This window comes from Canis lupus, chromosome 15 (genome assembly GCF_048164855.1).
Source record: "Canis lupus baileyi chromosome 15, mCanLup2.hap1, whole genome shotgun sequence".
NCBI lineage: Eukaryota > Metazoa > Chordata > Mammalia > Carnivora > Canidae > Canis > Canis lupus.
This window is the reverse complement of record NC_132852.1, coordinates 41,856,273-41,864,688: the sequence shown is the minus strand read 5'-3', so window position 1 is coordinate 41,864,688 and position 8,416 is coordinate 41,856,273. Positions and strand designations below refer to the sequence as shown.

General features: G+C 58.5%; 1 pseudogene; it reads left to right on the top strand.

Moving 5' to 3' along the window:
- Positions 1-4,763: 4,763 nt before the first annotated feature.
- On the top strand, positions 4,764-5,781 carry LOC140604962 (vesicle-associated membrane protein 5 pseudogene; annotated as a pseudogene).
- The last annotated feature ends 2,635 nt before the right edge of the window (positions 5,782-8,416 follow it).

The window sequence follows — 8,416 nt, the reverse complement described above, 5'->3', positions numbered from 1 at the left end:
CTGTTCAGGTCCTGCCCCGATGGTGATCCATGGTCGGCTATGGGCAGCCACCCTCTGGGAATTTAAAAGGCAGCAAAAGAGAAGAGCCTGGAGGACTCACTTCCCGGAGTCTGTGCCTCGAGGGTGGCGTGAGACAAGGACGGCTCCCCCAGGGCAGTGGCAAATCCCAGGGAGGAGACGGGGCGGTGCGGGGTGCCCGGTTCTGCCTGGCATCTGCCTTCCCTGCCCTGCACAACCCCACCCCACGAGGTGGGCCACCAGCAGCGGCGGGGACGGGCTGCGGGGGCTTCTGAGGCTTGGGGTGACTGTGCTCGCTCACGACGCTGCACGTCGGGTGAGCGCCAGTGCGTCTGCTAGACACGGCGTGCAGGGAAGTGATGTAAGAAACAAGCCTTGTGCCTCATAGTTTTCTTTTTGTGAAAATAAGACAAAGAAAAGTCAGGTTTAATTCATCCAGGCCGCGGACTGTGACTGTCCTGCAGGTGTTGAGTGACCCCTCCGGCTCACCTGAACACCTGGGATGTGCCTGCATTCCTGTATTTGCCAGAACAAGCAGGCGGCACGTCAAGGAGCCGTGATCCTCTTACAGAAACGCGGCCTGTTAGTTTATCAGACCATCACGCTTATTAACCGTTGTTAATTCTGTGTCAGCTCTGGCCTGTCAGACCCATCAGGCAGAGGGATGGCGCTGGAAGGAAGGGACCTGTGTTGCCCGCCGCCGCCCCGACGGAGGGAAGCTGGAAGGAAGCTGCGTGGGGCGAGGGGCCGGCCGCGCGTGGTGGTGATGGTCACATGGCCGAGGCCGCAGAGTGTCTTCAGCAGAGCGGAGAGACCAAGATTGGACGAGGGGCGTTTCTGGTGGAGACTTTGGCATGTTTGGGGCCATTTTTTTTTTAAAGATTTATTTATTTATTTATTTATTTATTTATTTATTTATTTATTTATTCATTCATTCATTCATTCATTCATTCATTCATTCATTCAGAGAGAGCGAAGAAAGAGGCAGAGACACAGGCAGAGGGAGAAGCAGGCTCCATGCAGGGAGCCTGATGTGGGACTGGATTCCGGGTCTCCAGGATCACACCCCGGGCTGTAGGCGGCGCTAAACCGCTGCGCCACCAGGGCTGTTTGGGGCTGTTTTTAGTCGCATTATGGAAAATGCTTTTCCAACCGCCCAGATGCTGTTCCTGGGATCGTGTGACCACCAGGAGACAGAGGTGTCAGGAGCAGGGGCAGGTGGCAGGCATGAGCCAAGGTAAGGGGGGCCCAACGGCACCTGGAAGGGGGTGCAGGGCTGGAGGCTCTGCTCGGAGGGCCCGCCACCTCAGGGCCCAGTGTCCTTCCAGGGGGACAGGACGACCTACTGGGTCTGATTTGCTTCAGTTGCTTGGGTTCTTGCCGTCTTTCTGTACGTTCATTCCCTTTGCTGCGATTCAGCGTGGCGATCCAGGCTGAGCGGGGGACTGGGTCTGCCCCCCGGACGATGCTGGCTCGCCCCTCATGCGGGGTCCTCAGAGGACTGAGGACTGGGGGGGGGGGTGAGTGGGCCCCTGGGGCTTGCTTGCATCCCTCTCCGGCCTCAGCCCATCTGTGCAGAGGCGGGTCAGCAAGAGCTATGGCTGGCACTCCTGCCCGGTGTGCCGGGGTCCTTGGAGCTGCCCTGGGTTTCCCATAATGGGACCCCCCACGCTGCCCAGCAGGCACAAACCCAAACTGAATGCCATGACTGCAAAGCCCGAGGACTGGTCGTCCTGGGGACAGTGGACTGCAGGCCAGGCCATGCTAACTGTGCCTGGAGAGCGCAGGATCCGAGACCCACCGTGGCCAACACCTCCTCCCGCGGAGCCCGGTCTGCTCTCTGTGGTGCCTTGCCAGCTTCGGGGCACTCGCTATGGGGACACACAAGCTTGTGGTCTTCCGAGGTAACCAGAGCCTCCAGGACCGGCCTGCACTGAAGAGGGGCTCCCTGTGCCCCAGAGAGGGCGTCCAAGGCTGGGGTGCAGTGGGAGGACAGGCACACAGTCCCACCACCTTGGCCCTTTGTGCTTCTCTCCCTGAGTCAAATTGGATGTTTGTTAACTGGAATCATGTTAACATAAACTGGCTCATGGGAGCAATCACTAGGTCTGCAAAAATCCACAAAAGTCTTACCCAGAACCCAGCGAACTCTGTAAACCTCACAGCCGCAGACGGTGTTTCAGGGCCAGGGGCGGCAGGGCCCAGACGCTGCCCAGGCACGCCGGTGCTCCCTGCACTGGGAAGGGTGGGGGCGCACGCCCTGGAAGCCGCCATTCTGTCTGGCACAATCATTCACAGATTATCCCCTTTGGTTGGATTTTGCAGAAGTGGGTCCATGACGAGTGGCTTGAGCTGCTTGGGTCCGATCTGCCCTTTGGTTTCCGAGGCCCCATGTCAGGCACCAGCGGGTGTGGTTTCACCCCCCGCAGTCAAGACACATCGTCCCCCAGCGGTTCCTGCGAGGTTCCAGCACAAGTCCCGGCCATCTCTTACCTCTCTCCCCGCAGGAGGCAGCACCCATGCTCCCCAGCCGGGTTCAGTGATTGGGGCCCAGGGGTTAGGGTGGGCGTTGTCGGAGGCCCAGCTCTACGGGGCTGTTGTGAGGAGGACGGCTTCTCCTCAAGTGCCACCTGGGACCTACGGACACGGCTGTCTTGCCCGCAGCTCCTGATGGGGAAGGTGTGCACCCCCGAAACTCCCGTGACACTGTGTGTGAATCACGTTGCACTAAAGTAAACTAACTTGAAAAAAGAAGGTACAGATTTGCGAGCCTCTAGCAGGAGACCCAGGCCGGGTGGGCTCAGGACCCAAGACCCAGGTGCACCGGCACCCGCCGTCCTGGCTGGGGAGCCCTTGGGGCACCTGCCCAAGCTCCTGCAGGCTCAGGGACCAGGAGAAGGGGGCTTTCTGCACTTCTCAGAAGGTGCCATCTGGACTGGCCACAGTCTATGTGGTGCTGGTCAGCGGGTGGGGGGTCCCTTTCAGATCCCCCCAGGGAAGAGTCTGGTTTGAAGGAGGACGAGAGGCTATCAGAGTCCCCTCAGGTGATGCGTGACTGACGGGAGATGAAGTCCAGGTCTGTGGCAACAGCAAGGACGCAGTTGGGGTCTGTGCCTCGGGCGCTGAACCAATAGCATGGTCAGTGGGGGCTCTGTGCCGCCATCACCCCCGGCTCCCACACCGTCCCTCCCCACAGCTTGGCCCAGTGCTTTCCACTTGGCTTCTGTCCAACCCCTGGGCCACCCTTGCCCCATCTGTCCCCAGAACCTTTGCTTACATCTGCATGTGCCTGTGCATGTGCAACAGGAGGCGGGGACACCAGCATTTCCGTGGCGTCCCCAGAAACCAGTCTCGGCAGGAACAGCAGTGTGTCCGTCCTCCCCTCTCACCTCCTGGGCTCCTTCCTGGGAGCAGGGCCTGCACGCGGGCTCTCTGGGCAGCGCGGAAGGACAGGCCTGCGTGGTGGCCGGCACGGAGCTGGTGTTTGCAGGGTGGGGGTCAGAGCCACCAGGCAGGGGGAGGAGTGGGGGGCTGGAGCCCAGTCAGGGGACAAGGCGAGGGAGAGTTCTGGCCCGTGGTCATGCTCCCCCCACCTGGAGGGATGGCTGCTTCAGCCCCCCTAGCCCCCCCAGGATCCGGGAAGTGAGGGCCAGACAGTAAGACTGGAAGGAAGGAAGGGCTGCCAGACCCGGGGAGGAGCTAGGACATCTCCACGAGGGCACTCTGGGGGAGCGTGCGGGCTGCAGACACTCTGGTGCTGGTGCGCTGGGTGGCGAGTGTGGGGTGAATGTGGGGCTTCCCTTCTGGAACGCGGGCTCTTGACCCCCTGGGCAGCACAGACTCGGTGTTTCCCGATTTATCTTTCGAGCTCTTTGCTTTCAGTGTCTCAAATTATTTTCTTTTATACTTGTTTCTATAAACTGTGCTTTTTAGAAACTTCTGATTGGAGATTCCATTTTACCTGATGATTCAATTCAGTGACCTTGCAGGCAGTAGTGGACGCCCGGGGTCTTTGTCTACAACCTTAGCTTGTGTGACCTGTTGTGGGCTTTCCTCCCAGGTGGCCAGGGCGTGCTCTCCGGCCTCCAGTCCCTGGACTCCTGTCCTGTTCACAGCTGCCTTGCATCTCCCGCCGCTGCCCCAGAGCCCTGGCTTCCTTCCAACACCGTGAGGCCCGTGAGGCCCATGAGGCCCGTGGGGACGGTGAGACCTGTGAGGCTTGTGAGGTTTGTGAGGCCCGTGAGGCCGGGGCCACGCTCGCCCCTCCCCCATGGTATTGGCCCTGACGTTGTTGTTGGTTATAAACCTGCCCCAAACAGTCATCCTCATACACACTGCTCTTGACCCTGAAGTCGTCACCTCACCCCACAGACTCAGGCAGGTTCTCTTTCTCCTCACAGGCTTCTTCCTTCCTGCTTATCTCTCCCCAGAAATGTCATCTATTTATTTGCATTCTTTTCTTCCAACTTTTATTTGGAAAAATTGCAAACCCACAGGAACATCTTAACTTCCACCTGGATTTGCTATTGCCATTTTGACGTGTGTCATCTGTCCAGTGTGCACACGCGTGTGCTCCTCTACATGTGTTTTACTGGCTGAGCCATTTGAGAGTGAGATGCAGATATTATGACACTTGTTGGTTTTTTTTTTTTTTTTTTTAAGATTTTATTTAGCCCGGGTATCTGGCACCGCGGCTGCGCAGTGACACAGGAACCCTGCTGGCTGGCGAGGTGGCGGCTGCAGCTATGGCAGGGAAAGAGTTGGAATGATGCCAGTGGCAGGCGGATGAGGTGACAGAAATCTTGCTCAACAACTTCGACAAGGTCCTGGAGCGCGATGGGAAACTGGCCGAGCTGGAGCTGCATTCAGACCAACTGCTGCACATGAGCTCAGCCTTCAGCAAGACAACCAAAAACCTGGCTCAGAAGAAGAGCTGGGAGAGTGTCCGTTGCCAGATCTACTTGGGGCTGGTGGTGGGCGTTGGCCTGCTCATCATCCTGATTGTGCTACTGGTCATCTTTCTCCCGTGGAGCAGTGGGGACAGCAGTACTCCACACGCCCAGGACGCCGGCGCTGCCTCAGGGCCTGGGGGCTGACCCAGCTGGGCCTTGAGGATAGGTGGAGGGGCCACACTGGCTGGTTCTGGTCTCCAGAGAACCCTGGCGTTTGCTCCCATCTGAGCCACCCAGCTGAGCAATGAAGAGCAACTCTGATGTGTGCACTTTTGCATCTCCTATCACACCACAGACTGGCCCTTGAGGGGCCAGTCTGCTGCACTAGCTGCACTAGCTGTGCCAGGCCAGCCCTACCTGGAGCTCAGTAAAAGCTGCTGTTTGGTTAAAAAAAAAAAAAAAAAAAGATTTTATTTATTCGTGAGAGACACACAGAGAGAGGCAGAGACACAGGCAGAGGGAGAAGCAGGCTCCCCAGAGGGAGCCCGATGTGGGACTTGATCCCAGGACCTTGGGATCACGCCCTGAGCCAAAGGCAGATGCTCAACCACTGAGCCACCCAGGCATCCCGTGACGCTTGGAAATACTGTGTATCCTGAGAACAAAGGTGAACATCTATACGACCACAATGAAAATATCACATGTAGGAAATTCAAAATGATACTTTTATTTGTGATCCAGCGGTGTTCAAAGTTTTGCCATTATGTCTGTAATCTCCTTTGTAGGAATTGCTCTAAATAATTTAAGATATTTTATTTTTTTTAAAATTTAAGATATTTTAAATATTTTAAACTATTTAAATGTTTAAATCAAAGATCCCACGAACCATGTTACTGCTCATGTCTCTTCTCCTTCCTTCCTTCTTTCCTTCCTTCCTTCCTTCCTTCCTTCCTTCCTTCCTTCCTTCCTTCCAGAATAGTCCTTCAGACTTCGTTTTGCTGCCTTTAGTGGTGGTGACATTTTGGGGGGTCCAGGTGGTGGATGGCTCATAGCAGGTCTCCGCGTCTTTCGTGGGCCCGCGGGGACACCCTGATGGCCTGGGAGCCCTGGTGCCTCGACTGCCCCTCTCCCTGACCCTGGCCTTAGGACGCTGAGGCTCGGCCCCCACCCTCCCACTTGTGCCCCCACATGGTCGCCTGCCCTTCCCACTGCGCCCACATGCACTGCTCGTTCTCCCCGGAGCAGGCACAACTCTGAGGGATGCCTTCGCTACCGTGCAGGAGGGGGAGCCGAGGCAGGTGCCTAATTTCTCTGCTGCCCTGAGGCCCCGATGGCCCTGGGGAGGCCTCCATGAATGGCTTTCTCCTGCGGGCCGGTGTTCATCTGCAGGGCCGCGTAACAGATCCCACAAGCAGGGCCTTAATTGTGGGAAATTCATCCCTCTCGGTGCTGGAGGCGGGGTAGGGGGTGGGGGGGGCCGTGGTGCAAGTGTCATGGGGCTGGTTTCTCCTGAGGCCTCTCTCCCCGCCCCATGGACGGCCAGTGCTCCCCGCATTCCCAGTGTCCCCACAGGCTCCTCCCTGTGTATGTGCTCATCCACTCCTCCAGCATTTCCTGAGCACCTGCTGTGTACAGGCTGCCCTGCTGGCAGGGGGTCGTGGGGGTTGAGCGATATTGAGCTTGTGACACGGGATGGAATTCTGAGGACCCCTGGGCAGAGGCGAGGTAGGGGACTGCTCTCCGTGTGGACCTCTGTGTGGGTTGGGGCGCTGTCCCTCCCGCCCAGCTCCCCTCAGCTTCCCAACCCACTCCCATCCTCGTGGAACCAACTGGTCTCGCTGCATCTGTGCTGACACTCCTGGTCTCTACCCGTGCGTCTCATTGTGAGTCGCTTCTCCCCTTTGCAGGTTGAGAGGACACCGGGTGAAGGTCCCATCAGGACCCATTCTGAGGCTCTGAGGCAGAAGTTCTACTACTTTAATTTCTTAAGTCATTACATTTTTTTTTTTAATTAAATAAGGCAAAATTCACCTCTGTGGATGTGATCTGTCATGGATTTGGTTAGCAGACTTTTGTCATCGATGCAGCCAAGGCCAGCTGGTCCAGACTGGGCAGGTTATTATAAGTCACTGGGGCTGGCCTGTGAGTTAACGCAGCCCAATGTGCCGTATGCCGAGGGGGCTGGGGACACTGTGCCGAGGGCGGCCACCCCCGCTGGAGGCCTGGCTCCTACTGCGCCCTGCTCCGACTGTATGCCAGCTTCTGGCATGCTGGTGGCCACTCGGAGGCGTCCCTACCAGGAATGTGCCCGCTGGCCGTGTGGACATGGCCACACATGCCTGGAGTGCCACTGTGTGGTTACAGCGTCTGCTGTGGGCTGGCTCACTGCCCGGCAGCGTGCCTCTCTGTCTTTCTAGACTCTATGTCTCCAGTAGATCCACCTGGACACACAGTGTTTAATTTTAATAAAGCTCATCTAACACATGGTTATTAGCATATATTTGCAAAGGGCCCCAGCATGACCTTTCCTCCAAAGACTCACAGTTCTTGAGGGAAACCGGCAGATTCCCGTCTGCTTTTCCACTGTGACAAAGGGCCGCGCCGATCAGGTGACAGGGAGGGCTGGGTGGGCTGCGCGGGAGCGAGACCTGGGCGAGCCTGGCACTCCTCCGCCAACAAACACCCGCCCTGCGGCCGTTTCTGCTTCTACTGTTGCTCAGACAAACGGGTGAGACAGGGTGACTAATGAATGGTGGGCATTCCCACTTGACTTCGGCTCCCTGGTGAGGGAGGGATTCCGACGGGCCCTGCTCCGTGTTGGGTGCCCTGGTTGGTGCCCGCCGGGCGCCAGCGTGGGGAGGTGCAGCCTGTGCTCCACTGGGACTTCCAGGATGCGCCTGCAGCGCACAGCTGTCTGCCTGCGTGTGCTTCCTGCACCTTCGCCGCCGTGGTGGACACTGCGTTGTGCCTGGCAGGACTCAGCTCCTCCGCTGCTTTGTCTGGGAGGCGACCTGCCACCCTGGCCTTCCTCCGCCGCTCTTCCTCTGGCTGGATGCAGGGCTCCATGTGCACTGTGGCGCGTGGGCCGCTCCCGAGAGGCCCGGGCGCTGTTGACCCGGGGGGCCATTCCTGCGCACGGCGTGGGGACCCCTGGCGCTGCCATTTCCCCGGTGGCCCCAGAAACAGGAGGGGGAGCACAGAAGAGCCTGCCGATGGCCAAGGGGCCCCGGAAGCCCGTGTTCCTGAGCAGTGGAGGCTCCGGGGGAGGCAGCCGGGGCACATGCCCAAGGCTTCGGGGTGGAGAGTGCCGCCAGGCTTCCGAGGACGCAGACACAGACGTGTGGCCCGGCGGTGCCGAGCCAGCAGAGAGAATCACAGCAGGGGCAGCTGCCCGTCTACGCCTCCTCGGGGACACTAAGCCCGGGCCAAATGAGTGTGGGGCAGACACAGAGAAATGACATCCGCCCCCACCTCCCATGGCTCCTTTGGGCCTCGAGGACGATGGG